At 41.2% G+C, this 13,319-nt stretch overlaps 1 protein-coding gene across 3 annotated transcripts in view; it reads right to left on the bottom strand.

The window, feature by feature from the left end:
* tle2b (TLE family member 2, transcriptional corepressor b) overlaps positions 1-13,319 on the bottom strand; it is a 103,781-nt gene that overhangs the window by 64,078 nt on the left and 26,384 nt on the right. The window lies entirely within an intron of this gene.

Raw genomic sequence — 13,319 nt, 5'->3', positions numbered from 1 at the left:
GTCATAGCTTGTCGCGAAGGAGGTTAAATAACGCTTCAAACTTGTGCTAAATTTTGGCGAGGAAAAACTGGCATGGCAATTTTCAAAGGGGTTCCTTGACCTCTGACCTCAAGATATGTGAATGAAAATGGGTTCTATGGGTACCCACGAGTCTCCCCTTTACAGACATGCCCACTTCATGATAATAACATGCAGTTTGGGGCAAGTCATAGTCAAGTCAGCACACTGACACACTGACAGCTGTTGTTGCCTGTTGGGCTGCAGTTTGCCATGTTATGATTTGAGCAGATAAAGAAATGTGTGATTAATTTGCGATTAATCACGATTAACTATGAGCAATCATGTGATTAATCTTGATTAAATATTTTAATCGATTGAAAGCCCTGCTTTAAACACCAACGGGTGACAAGAAGCTTAAAGTTGAATAGGTAATCTGGAAAAGAGCCACAAGGTACTAGGTTAGTTACAACATCACAAAGATACAGAAAAGTTGCTTCAGCTGGAAATTTGCTCTTTTAAACTGTACAACCAATTCAATTCCATAATTAATTGATCCAGTCAGGGTTTCCTTTGAAGAGGCAGAAAGGAGAAGACAAAGTGACTGAAATGTAGTAACAGTTGTCCTGTGGGTGTAGGCTAGACAACAGTGAAGTGACTATTGTACTATTTGTGCAGTCTGTGCAGCACTCTAGTGACAATGCTCTATGGGAGTCTAGTCTGGACTGTAGTGTAATAACAACTGAGCTTTGTAGTCTGTGAATGTGAAAGTGTAATATGGTAACAGCTACCAGTAATATTCAATGATTGCAACTCATGACTGACACATTACATTTAATCTTACAGTGGATGTGTCAATTACAATAAGACTCCAGTTTTGTCTTATTCATATTCAAGGTAAACGCTTCATGTTCAAACACAGTTCATAGATCTAAATCTGAAAAAAAGCGTAATAGGTTACACTTTGATATTGTATTGTGTCATTCAGACTTGTGTACAGTAGTAACAGGTGTCTGCTCTACAGTAGCAGCTGCACTATGACTGTGGTCCAGACTGCAGCATAGTAATAACAGCACTGTGTGCACAGTTGAAATAGCAGTGGTACAGTGTGTGTGTGTTTTGTCTGTTGTAGTCAGTTTTTTAATAGGTTCATCCTCTCTTAACTGCCCGCCCCCCCAACCTCCAATTACACCCCCCCATGCCCGCCGTTCTGCCTTATATAATCCCTCTGTTGTGTCACTGCGTTCTCATTCAGCGCTCTGTGTAACATCTCTTGTCTATGTGGGATGTGTGTATGTGTGTGTAGCAGATTGCTAGGTGCATGTGGTGTGTGTGTGTGTGTGTGTGTGTGTGTGTGTGTGTGTGTGTGTGTGTGTGTGTGTGTGTGTGTGTGTGTGTGTGTGCGTGTGTGTGTGTGTGTTAGGCCTGGCAGAGGGGCACTAAGCCAACTAGCTAACGTCGCTTACCAAGAACACCCAGCACTGCCCACCCAGAGAGCAGGGAACGAGAGGTGGGTGTGTGTGTGAGTACTATGTGTAAACGGAGGTTTTGTCACCTTGATAATGTTGGTATGTGCAATAAAAATGTCATCAACCAGCCAGGTAATGTGCATACAGGGCGATAACTCAGTGTTATTACACGGCATTGTTGAATACTCGATTCTAATTGGTCAATCACGGCGTTCTGCAGTCTGTTATTTCCTTGCAGCAGACCGTTGCTATGTATAACAGACCGTTGCTATGGGCGCAGTTCTGATGTCGGACTCTGGCGGACCGCTTTTGTGTCAAATTATTGATTTCTTAAGTAAGTAGCTGTGTAATAAGAGGGATAATGTACAGCTAGCGGGTCATTGTTGTGAAAGAAACCCCTTCAGGGTTTAACAATGACCGACTCGCTGTACATTATACCTTACTTATTACACGGCTGTGTTGACTACTCGATTCTGATTGGTCAGTCACGCGTTCTGCGGTCTGTTATTTCTTTATAGCAGACCGTTGTTATGGGCGCAGTTCTGATGTCGGAGTCTGCAGCAATACCCTGTCAGGGTTTCTTTCACAACAATGACCGGCTCGCTGTACATTATCCCTTACATAAATAATATTCTATCAAAAGTCTATGATGAAGAGCTAATTTCGCTGTTTAAATATTGTATTCATGTAATATTGCCATATATTCATTGTGGTAAAAGTGGGTTCCTGTTATCATTTGAATTCTGCTCTATCTTCCACAAAAAGACCCTTATAAAAAGGTGTCTGCAAGCTTCATCACTATATTTCCTTAAAACCAGAAAACATTTTATGTGTAAAACTGTTTACTGAAAAACGTAAAGGCTTTGTTTACTTTTTAAAACTTTGACAGACTTATATGAGCAACTCCGTTTGCAAGAAAAGCGTATATATGTAATTTAGGGGAATACATTTTTTCAATTTCTGGGGTAAACTTTGTCTAGAATATTAAAAAACACATGCATACACATTGTGAGATGTGCAGCAGAGTCTACATCTCACTCGCCTTGCTTTTTTTTCGGCTCGTTATGTCAGTTCAGCAGGCGGGTTACTTTAGATAAATGAGGTTGCAGTGTAATTCTTGTTTATCTGATCGCACTATTGCGTTCCACTCTTCTGAACATGCCCCATATCTAAAGTCTATCTGCCGCTAATAACATACACACAGCACTGTCATCATCAGGGCAAGGCAGACAAAAAGCATTCCTGTATTTCTCTCAATGAGCTGCTCTCTCTCTCTCTCTCTCCCTCTCTTTTCTTCCTTCACCCGGGTGTTTCCCTCCTCTTTCCACTCTTCCATTCTTCAGGGAGTGTTTGCTCTTTCGTTACCCCCTCCCTCCCTCCACCCCCGTGGTGTTGAGAGAGTGTCAGACGACGGTGCCAGACTCCCTCTCTCTATCTCTTCTATGCATTCTGCGAAGAACGCTGGCAGACTTTAAAAATGAGCTTCAGGAAGTGGGTCTAATCCAAGGTGATTTATCTAAATGGGACATTTGTGTGTGTGCAAATCTATACTCTGTGGCTGTTTGTATTCGCACAATACGTGTCTGTGTGTGTGTGTGTGTGTGTGTGTGTGCTGCTTACATGTGTGTGCAAGCAGCTCGTGTTTACTCCTGCATGTATTATTTGTGAGTGTGTGGGTGTGGATGTGTGTAAAAACCTTAACAAAAGCATTGTTCATCGGTGTCTCTCGGGTGAGCTTGTCTCTTTCATCCCGCCCGCCCACACACACACACACACACACATACCACTGATGTTAAAACATTTATTAGCACGCTGCGCTAACCCACATCAGAGGTTAGGTTAGCAGGCTCTGACTCCTCCATTGTGTCCTGTCAGCGGGTGACGACTAAATCAGTCACGGCAGACATTCAGCCTTGCTGCAGCTTCTCTTGCAGCCAGTTTCATCAGAGGGAGAGCCAGAACAACAACTGGATGGAGCTGACCTTGAATTTTATAAAACACACAGACCCAGTCCATCTTCATGAACACTCCTGCCCTGTTTGCGCCTCCTGCTCCAGACAGTTCAGACAGGTTTAAGACTCTTAAAACAGACTCAATCCATCCCTACATCTGGCCCCTCTTAAATCCCCTGGCCAACTCCCACTATCGGGTGGCAGAGCAACATTTAGCTTAGCGAGGAGGAGCAATCCCTGTTTCAGATTCTGAGCCTCTTCCTTCCTGTTATCTTACATCAGCCTCATTTTTCCCTCTCTTTCTTGGCTTTTCTCTTCACGTTCTCCGTCTATTCAAGCCCTCCTCGGTCTCCTTTGCTCTATCATACTCATACAAAAGTGCACCCTTTTTGTCTTTGCTGTGTTTCTTCTCCCTTTCTTTTGCCAATGTCCTTGTTCTGTTTTCTTTTTACTTTTTTTCTGCTGTCTCTGCCAATGCCCTTGTGCCCCCTCGCTCTCTCATATTTCTCTTTCATCTCTGTCGGTTATGCTCTCTCTTTTTTTTCTCTCTATCTCGCTGTCCCCATCTCTCTCTTCACTTCCCTTATTACATCTATTCTCTCCCTCCATTTTTTCCTCCCTCCTTCCCTCTCTCTAACCCCTCCCGTCCCCCCTTTCTCAAGCAGTCTGTGACTGTAATGTTGCTGAAGAGAACACAGTGTGTCAGCCTGAATCAGACAGATGAGCTGGGAGCGGAGTAAGAGGCTGAGAGCACCGCATTAATCCACACACACATACACACACACACACACTTCATCTCCGCCTGAGGGGCTGTACTGAACGGACGACGCACACAGATACACACACACACCGCAAACACACACACGTGCTCACTATGTTCCAACAAATGGCCGCATGGCAGGCATGAGACAAAACGCTGAGGCCATGATACAACCTTGATACAGGCTTCAAGATGCAATATTCAGACAAAATTAAAAAAAACACATTCTAAACATTTTATTGTAATTTAAGATGTGATATCAAAATAAAAGCAATATAATATTGATATAAAGCAAAAAACGAAATATTTTTAGAATTCAACACATTCTCACTCCCAACTCTTCAAGTATCGCCGCTTGTTCAGCGGCCCTCGGCAAGTTTCAAGTTTGTTAATTTGTCATATGCACAACAATTACTGGAAGCTGTCGTTGGCAATGAAAATCTTGGGTCTCGGGTTCCCTTCAAAGATGCTTATTAAAAATGCATATATAAAAAGGAAAATCACACAAGTAAAAGCGAAATGAGAATCAAAGACATATAATAGTGCACTTACGTTACTTTTGGACATGGCATGTCAGTACATGCGAGTTACATGCATAGTTTCCTTTCAAAAATAAACTTCCGTTTTCACAGGTAGTTAGGTTTAGGCAACACAACCACTTAGGCTTAGGAAATGGTTAACTTCATTGACTAACAACTCACGGGACTAATGATACCAACAAGTCACGTGACTAATGACTGACGAGACAAAATAAATCCACGTTACTTTTAGGTTGAGAAGTCCTGTGTTTGTTTGACCCATCCACAACTACTCCCGCCGACCCTTAGCTGACTCTCATGCTCTTAATACCACGTCACTTGCTCTGACCATTGGATAACGCCGCGGTTGGGTTTACATTGGAGTTAGTTGAAAGCCCGGTGCGTCACATACAGCCGCTAAAGGGCGCCTCCATGCATTGGTTTCCAATGCCGAGGGGCACTTACAAAGCGGCTTTACTTGATGAGTTGGGAGTGAGAACGGGTTGGAGAATTTGTGCTACTGTGTTCAACCATAGTTACTTTTCAACCAGTGCCAAATTGTTCTTTATAAAAGTGAGAAGAAAATAAGAGAACTAGGGTTTATTTTGTAATATTCTGTCATAATATTGATATTGAACTTCCAAGTTACATTTATAGGCCATTCATAAACTGCAACATCAGCTGGAGTCTTAAAGTAAACAAGCACTTTTTCAAGATATAAGAGAAACATCACGGTATGTCATTCAAATCAATTTGATCGCAACCCACGTTGTCTAATCCCGACGATCAGTTAATCAGCTCTGCCTCACTTAAATGACACGCTAACATGTTAGCCTGGTTCAAGACCTCTGAATCAATGCCCACATCCCAGATTTGTTCAGAGATTTGAAATGAAACGAAATCATTTGTTCAGGTTATCAGGCTGCTGACATGTGACTTCTGATTTGTTGCTACTTGAAGGCAGTTTCATTTTTTTTTCTTCTTCATTCATGATTTTTCCATCTATGGTGTCAAATCCAACATGCTTCCACACATTACTTCCCAGACGGTTTGGCGTCATGATTATTCACTGTAAATTTTGAATTTAGCCGGATCCATTGCAGATCGAATACTAATTTAGTTCCTCATGTTTGAATCTCGAATAAAAAGTGACAGCCTTATTATCTACCCTCTCCCTGCTCAACCACGCACATAAATATCATGTGTTTCATCTCGTCATTATTTTGTATCATAAAATTTGATGCGGCAATATTTTGTCTCTTGCCGGCAGCGTGGCCGTTCATTAACACCAGACCCCTGCTGCGCCTCTGTACTCGCCTCACTTTAATACACACACACTGCAATGGAAAGGCCACCTAATGTGATTCCCGACTGTGAGCTGTCACCCTCCAGCAGACATGTCTTTTTTATACAGTCCACTCCCCCATAACAGTTTTGTCTTGTGTTTGACAGCAGGAATGAGAGGAAGGCTGCAGAACAGTCAAGACTCTGGAAAAGACATTTAATCCTAGAAAGAAAAAATTGAGAAAAGCAGGGCAGCAGCTGAACTACAACATATATGTGACTGTAAAACCTTCAGTCATAAGGCCATCATCAAGGATTTCCCATTTTACACCAGCAAGTCTTTAAAAACGGACCTCCTGTGTTGTAGTTTGCATGTTTAAATTGGTCTAAAATAGAGCATTAATTCTTTTTGCAGTGGTAAGCTAAGGCTTGGGTCTCTCGCGTCATCATGTTGAACACTCATAATAACGTCATTACATTACGTTTCATGCGGTATAAAACATGGTGACAACACGCGGTGGCGCCAGAGTATTGCCCGATAATGGCTGTGGGAGATCATTGTTTAAATGATTCCTGTTTTAATCAATGTAAAATAAAAACCATAATAGCTAGAGCTTTCATTATTTTTGCAGCAGAAAGCTAAGGTTTCTGTCTTTCACGTTGTACACCCGTGATATCATAACGTTACGTTACTTCAGTACAAAACGTGGTGACAACACACAGTGGCGCCAGAGTATTGCCACATAATGGTCTTGGGAGATTATTGTTTAAATCTATGTAAAATAAAAACCATAATAGCTAGAGCATTCATTCTTTTTGCAGCAGAAAGCTGAGGCTTCTGTCTTTTGTACGCTTGTGATGACGTCATTAGGTTACATTATGTATGGTACAAACATGGAGAAATGCGCGGTGGCGACAGAGTATTGCCTCGTAATGGCTGCAGGAGATCATTATTTGCATGATCCTGTTTAAATATGTAAAATAAAAACCATAATAGCTAGAGCATTCATTCTTCTCAGGCTTCTGTATTTTGTGGCATGTTGTACGCTCGTGATGATATCATTATGTTAGGAAGCGAAACTATCAAAACGCCTTTGCACTCAATCTGCTCACAAAAATTAGCATATCTCAAAAACAAAAAAAAATGTCATATAACAGTTCAAATAACATTTGTTTAAGTTTCTATATTCAGAAATCTTCTGGATCAGTATGTTTTGTGTGTTTATTTAGTACTATGTTGTGAAAAAACATGTCCAATATTTGTATTTTTGTATTTCTGACACAATACTTATTATTGTTTATTGACTGACATAACCTTGTAGCTTAGGTTGTACAGATTTTAGGGATATGAAGCATTTGAAGATATTCCAAATAATGACATCACAATAAGCAAAAATACCAATGTAGGCACTGGCAGACCATTTCTATTGCAGAGTTCAAAGGGCTAAAAAGTCCACTACATCTAGGCAGCGAGGAAAGACAGAAAGGACAGAACAGTGAGATTGATATAAAGGTGCTTTTCGATCAAAATGTTGACTTTTGGGGTTTTATGATGCAAGACAGCCGTTTTATCTCCTCTTCTTTGACATTCCACAGAGCTTCATGCTCGAGTATCTGCTCTTTGCAAGATTCAACCTCAGGCCAGCAGGGGTGAACACAGCTCTCCAGGCGGGAGACTTGCGTGCACTTTGTGTTAAGCATGTGACCGACATGTCTACGCCCCCTGATTAGCCAGGGCTACAATGCAACCTTATTTAAAAATACACAGTGGAATTCCAGGGGAGCAGTGAAATCTGAGAGCCATGAATTATAAATACGACAACAGGAGGAGAACAGCAAGACGCCCACAGACACTCTCAATGTGTGGGACTTGATGTGTGTGTGTGTTTGCAGCTATCACTAAAGTTACACATCGCCAATGTCTCTCTACACATACAAAGCAATGAAGCAGTCTAGTAGAGCAGCCAATATAAAACATATATTCCATCCAAAAAGATACAGAGAGTGGGTCTGCCAAACATACAAATACACCGTCTCCAAACCTGGCTCTGCTGTTTTACTGCAGCAACACTCCACACACCAACAGGAGCAATTTGAGAGGGTTATGGCATCATCTCTCCAAGCATGAAATGTGTAAAACTTACCCATTGCCAGCTATAGAATTAAAGTAACGAACGGGAAGAAAAACAAACTTCCCAACTTTGAAAAGTTCAATGCCACAAGGAGATATCTAACAGCAGAGTGAAACTAACACCTCCTGTTTAAAACGTGATGGCTGGTAGAAAAGTACGGCTCTTTGCTGCAGTTATTGCCGTACTTCAGCCTTTTGCTCTTTGCTTTAACATAAAACATCGGTAAATAGGGATGTCAAAAGATCGGATAACAAGGTACAAAGTCAATGCCAAAATTCTGAAAATGAGACGGTACTTGTTTTTCTACAGCACCGTAGGTACCGTCTAGAGAATAATGGTGTCCCGTCGTCCCGGGGACAATAGAAAATGTGTTTGGGACGCAGTAAACTCACTATCAACACATGTTGAGCTGTTAGCTTCGTGCAGGTCTGTGCTCCTTACCGGCTGCTAACAGCTAACATTAACTAGCTGTCGTGATGCCGATTTCAACACGGGAGGTGTTCCATTGATTGGATTGAATAATTCATTCAGGCTGTATTCAGTGGACATGAGTGTTGGGCTCAAGGTAAATTCTAACGTTATCATGATTTGTTCAAATGTAATCTTGTAAAATGTAGTTTTTGATGAGAAACTTGAATAAATGCAGTTGTTTGAAGGAGATGTTTTCTCAGCAATATAAAATAGATAACAGAGAGAGAATTGTGATCTGTTTAACTTTCTGACAAAAAACAGTATGCAAACGGTAATAAAAGAGTGCATGTTGAAGTAAATGGGAATTATTTTTTTACTTTTGTTTTTTACCGTGGTATCAGAAGTAATGGAATTTCACTGGTATTGGTATAAACTTCTAAATTTCTGGTATCGTGACATCCCTATCGGTAATAAATTCCACATCAAATTTGATTTAAATTACTGTTTACAAAAGATAAGATAATTGCTTGTGGTTGTTACCACAAAAATAAGACCTGTCACTTGACATTTCTGGAAGCCTCTGCACTGTCTCTATCTTGAAATTTGAATGTAAAAGACTGGATATACTGCTCAGTTTTAGTTAAACTCAGATTTTCAGGTCTGGAAAGATGAGATCTGGAGTACACATCACATTTCAACCTGAAGCATGTCTTAATCAGATTTTCAGGTGTTTGCCCCTGAGGAAAATCCCCGCCTAAAGCATGCATGGTTCATTTGTGATACATATACAAGGATATTGCCTCGGTAAGCAAGTTACGACAAGAAAGACTGATGATTAGACAACGACAACATTGGCACAGTACCTACATAAACTCAAACTTCCTCTAAAGATAGAGACAGAGCCAAATGCAACAAGTCCTCCAAATAAGACTTCTTGAACGGCTGATGGTGTGCTGTCTTCTGTGGGAGGACAGTCTCGCCAAATAATCACTAAAATCACATTCAAAGATTGCCACCTTACAGAGAAAGAAATACACTTTATTGTCATGTCTTCTTGCGTTTAAATAAGTTCCACATGCATCCGCCCTGTATCGCCCTGTGTAACCATCTCCCTACTTCCCAACCCCTCACCCTTGTATCTAAAGAGCTTAAAAGTGATGAATAGTAAAGGCAGGAGCAGTGCAGCGTGGTGAGCAGAGCCCCAGCCTGTGGAAACAGGCCTCAGTGTGGATGACAGGCCTAACGAGCTAAATATAGCCTTCTGGGTTATCTCCTCTGTGGGCGCAGCGAGTCCGTTGTTGCTTCACATTATTTACGTGTCTGTGCGTGCACCCTCTCCCTCTCTATCTCTCTTTCTTTCATTTCACGCCCCCCCACACAAACACATCACTATCTCTTTCTCTTGCACTCTGTGTTGCATACACTCTCTTTTCTCTCTCTCTCTCCATTTCATCCCTTAGCAGCATCTTTTTTTCACCCTCCATCTCTCCTCTCTGCAACTCTGTCCCCTGGTATCTCTCTCTCATTTCGTCTCTCGTTCCCTCTGTATCTCTCTCTCCTGCCTCTATCACTCTCTCCCTCTCCTCTTTTATTCTCTTTATCTCTGCCTCCCTTTGTATCCTTCCCTCCCTCCCTCAGCAGCTCCCTGTTTTTTTTTCTGTCTGACACTCTGAGCCTTTTTTCTCTCAAGCTATCTTTCCCTTTGAGCCTCTCTTTCACTCCCCTCCCTCTCATTTTCTCTCCCTCTTTCCCTCCCTCTCGCTTCTGAGCCATGCTTATGAAGTAGCATAGCGCTGTGTTCGCCATCCACTACACCACAGTGAGCCCCAGTTCAAATAAGATAGCCTGGAGTGCTAACCGTCTGCCATGCTAACCTATATGGATATATCATCTGCAGGTTCCTCGACCTCCTGCCGTAGGGAACTATTACGACTTGTTTCCACGTAGCTCTGTGTACGTATGCGAGTACACCGGAAGTTCATTCATGCCTATGCGAACCTAAGTGATCTCCGATGTGTTTACGAAACTTCCTCCTTACGTTTTTTTGGTCCGTAATATGCCTCGAGTACGCTGAAATTGTTTTACTTTTGTTGCAGATTACAGACAGACCGTATGTACCGTGTGCCACAGGAAGTTAGCATGTAATGCTGACTTATTAGCGAAATAATAAGTTGATTTATGAATTTAATACAGCTCTATTTATAAATTTTTTCTAAGTGGAAAATTCAATGGCATAAATAGCAGTTTTGTGAACTATTTGTAGACGTATGAACCACTATATGCACTCTATGTTACGCAGCTAGCATGCTGTCAATTCTAGCTAAAGATGCTGTTGAACTTTTCCAAAATATGTTTTAAATGTGCCTCGTCAAACGTTTGTCTGGACGGCGAAACTTCTTTAATTTGAATTTGAATTTACGGACACAAAACAAAACCCTGTGGAAAAAGGCGTTAAAGCTTACTGTTGAACTTATATACAACATATAGCAGAAGATATTCTTGAACTATTTATATCTCTCCTTAGTTTGCCAGCAGCGCAGTGGCCACAAAGGCCGTGACATTTAATATGCACAAAGTTTGATAATAAGTCATCCATCGCCACAGTCTACTGCCACTCCTATTGTATAAGATCGGGTGTTGAGGATTTGCAATGAAGAAGGTGGATGCTTGTCCGGGGCTGTTTGCTCCAAACTGTAATTCTGTGAAACCACAGCTACAATGGGGGAGTGCCTGAGATTAGAGAAGTGGGTGTTTTTGTGGTTTTCTTTGTGTGTGTTCTGCACTGTACCATACTTATGTGCATGTTTCGTCTTGCACTTTTTACCACTTTGAAAAATGAGGATATATTTATGAAATGAGGTCATATATGCTATGCCATTTACAAACAGTTTGTTTCATTGCATAGTTATCCTAATTGAATATTTATGTCATTTTGACATCTTATTATGAATTATTAAGAAGAATTAGGATTATTTGGGGCCTGAGAAATAAAGATCTTGAATGGAAGCTCCTCATAAGAATAGAAGAACAAGGATGTGTGTGTATGTGTGTGTGTGGATGAATGAATGTGTGTATGCTGTATCTCCTGTGTGTTTGTGTGAGAGTGTTTTATCTGTTTATCTTCTGCCTGTCTGTCTCTGCACTTCTATATCCATTTGTCTGTCTGCCAGTTCCCCTGTCTAACTGCTTGCTTTTCTTTCTCACACTCAGTCTATTTGTCAGTCTATCTGCCTGTCTGCTTCTCTCTCTCTCTCTCTCTCTCTCTCTCTCTCTCTGTCTATCCATCTGTGTGTCTATCTAGCTTACGGCCCTGATCCTGCCTGCTCTCCCAGGTTTATGAAATGCGAGCAGCTTAGCAGATGGTGCATATCGTATTCTGGTCGGCTCTGTGTGGGTTTTGTACCACAGACGAAGGCTTACGATACATGTGAGCCTTTAGTCGCACAGACACACCGACGCAGAGGGAGCTCGGGCTGTTAGCGCACGGGAGAAAACAGAGAGAGGAAGAAGAGACGCAGACTGAGTCTGAAGGAGGAGAAAAAAATGGGAAGAGATATGGAAAAGGGAAAAAGTAGGTTTTAGAGAAAGGTATGAGTGAGCAAGATAAATAGTGTGAAAGAAACACGGAGAGAAAAACACTGGTTTAGTAATGGTTCGTACAACTTGTGGAAATTTTATACTGTATTCCATTATAGATATTTAAGATTATGTACCACTGCAAATAAAGAATGACCAGTTATCAACGATTCCAATGCATCTTGATTCATCTCAATGTATTGCTAGGGCTGTCGCAATAACCGCAATATTGCAATACTGCAATATTGACAAGCAAACCGCAGGGGATGGCAAGCAACCGCCACAACCGCTTTGTTAGTGTTTTGTTTTTGTTTTAATTCTTTGTCACAGAGTGACAAAGCACTGAGCGTATTCTGCACTGAGCGCTGCACGTATGGTGTTTTTTCTGGTCGTCGAGAGGTGAAAAATTTTCAACTTTGGGTAAAACACCACAAAGACCACCTGCCACATCCTACATGTAGGCTATAAATGCTGGACAACAACAACAACGGTGGAGAAATTAATACACATAGACCGGTGGGTTCGTCCCCTCTCCATACGGGCTTCAGCCTTCCCTTCATCTAGAGCGAGTACTCTACCTTCTGCAGACATTTTGATATTCCGTATCATAGCAACCAGACGCAACTAGAGCACAGCTGAAAAAGACACTGCGCCTCATTGCCCTTCTTTGTTTTGCATTTATCAATAAACAAGTACTTAATTAGTTTTAAAACTGTCATCTTTGTCATTTAAAAAGCAACAATATATATAATAATAGCCTAACAATAAAGCTTATTTATATAGCACTAAAATCAGGATAAATATAGTAATTTGCAAAAAAGTTGCAATAATACCGCATACAGTGCTGTTGAGACAATAATTATAACCGCAGGGGAAATTCCTTCACCGTGACAGCCTTATGAATCACACCCTCAATTTTCTATATTACTGCACATGGCTACTTTTTCATTGACTAATACAAGCGGTCAGATAAATATGAACTCCTTTTTGTATTTAGAAAGTGCTTTCAAATATCAGACTATAAAAGTCTACAATATAAAAAGCTGCTTCTTTTCAATACCAGTGACCCACCTTAGTACATAAACATTACAAAAAACAAAACATAAATCCCTCTGCAGCGCATCACGAGTGTGCTGTAATCTACAAATATAAGTTTTTCATATAGCAGCTCTAAGACAGGGATCTTCCTGAATGCCTATAGCATTTTATTCTGCATTATA

The sequence above is a fragment of the Sebastes fasciatus genome, chromosome 5, assembly GCF_043250625.1.
Source record: "Sebastes fasciatus isolate fSebFas1 chromosome 5, fSebFas1.pri, whole genome shotgun sequence".
NCBI lineage: Eukaryota > Metazoa > Chordata > Actinopteri > Perciformes > Sebastidae > Sebastes > Sebastes fasciatus.
This window is presented reverse-complemented; position numbering and strand designations above follow the sequence as displayed.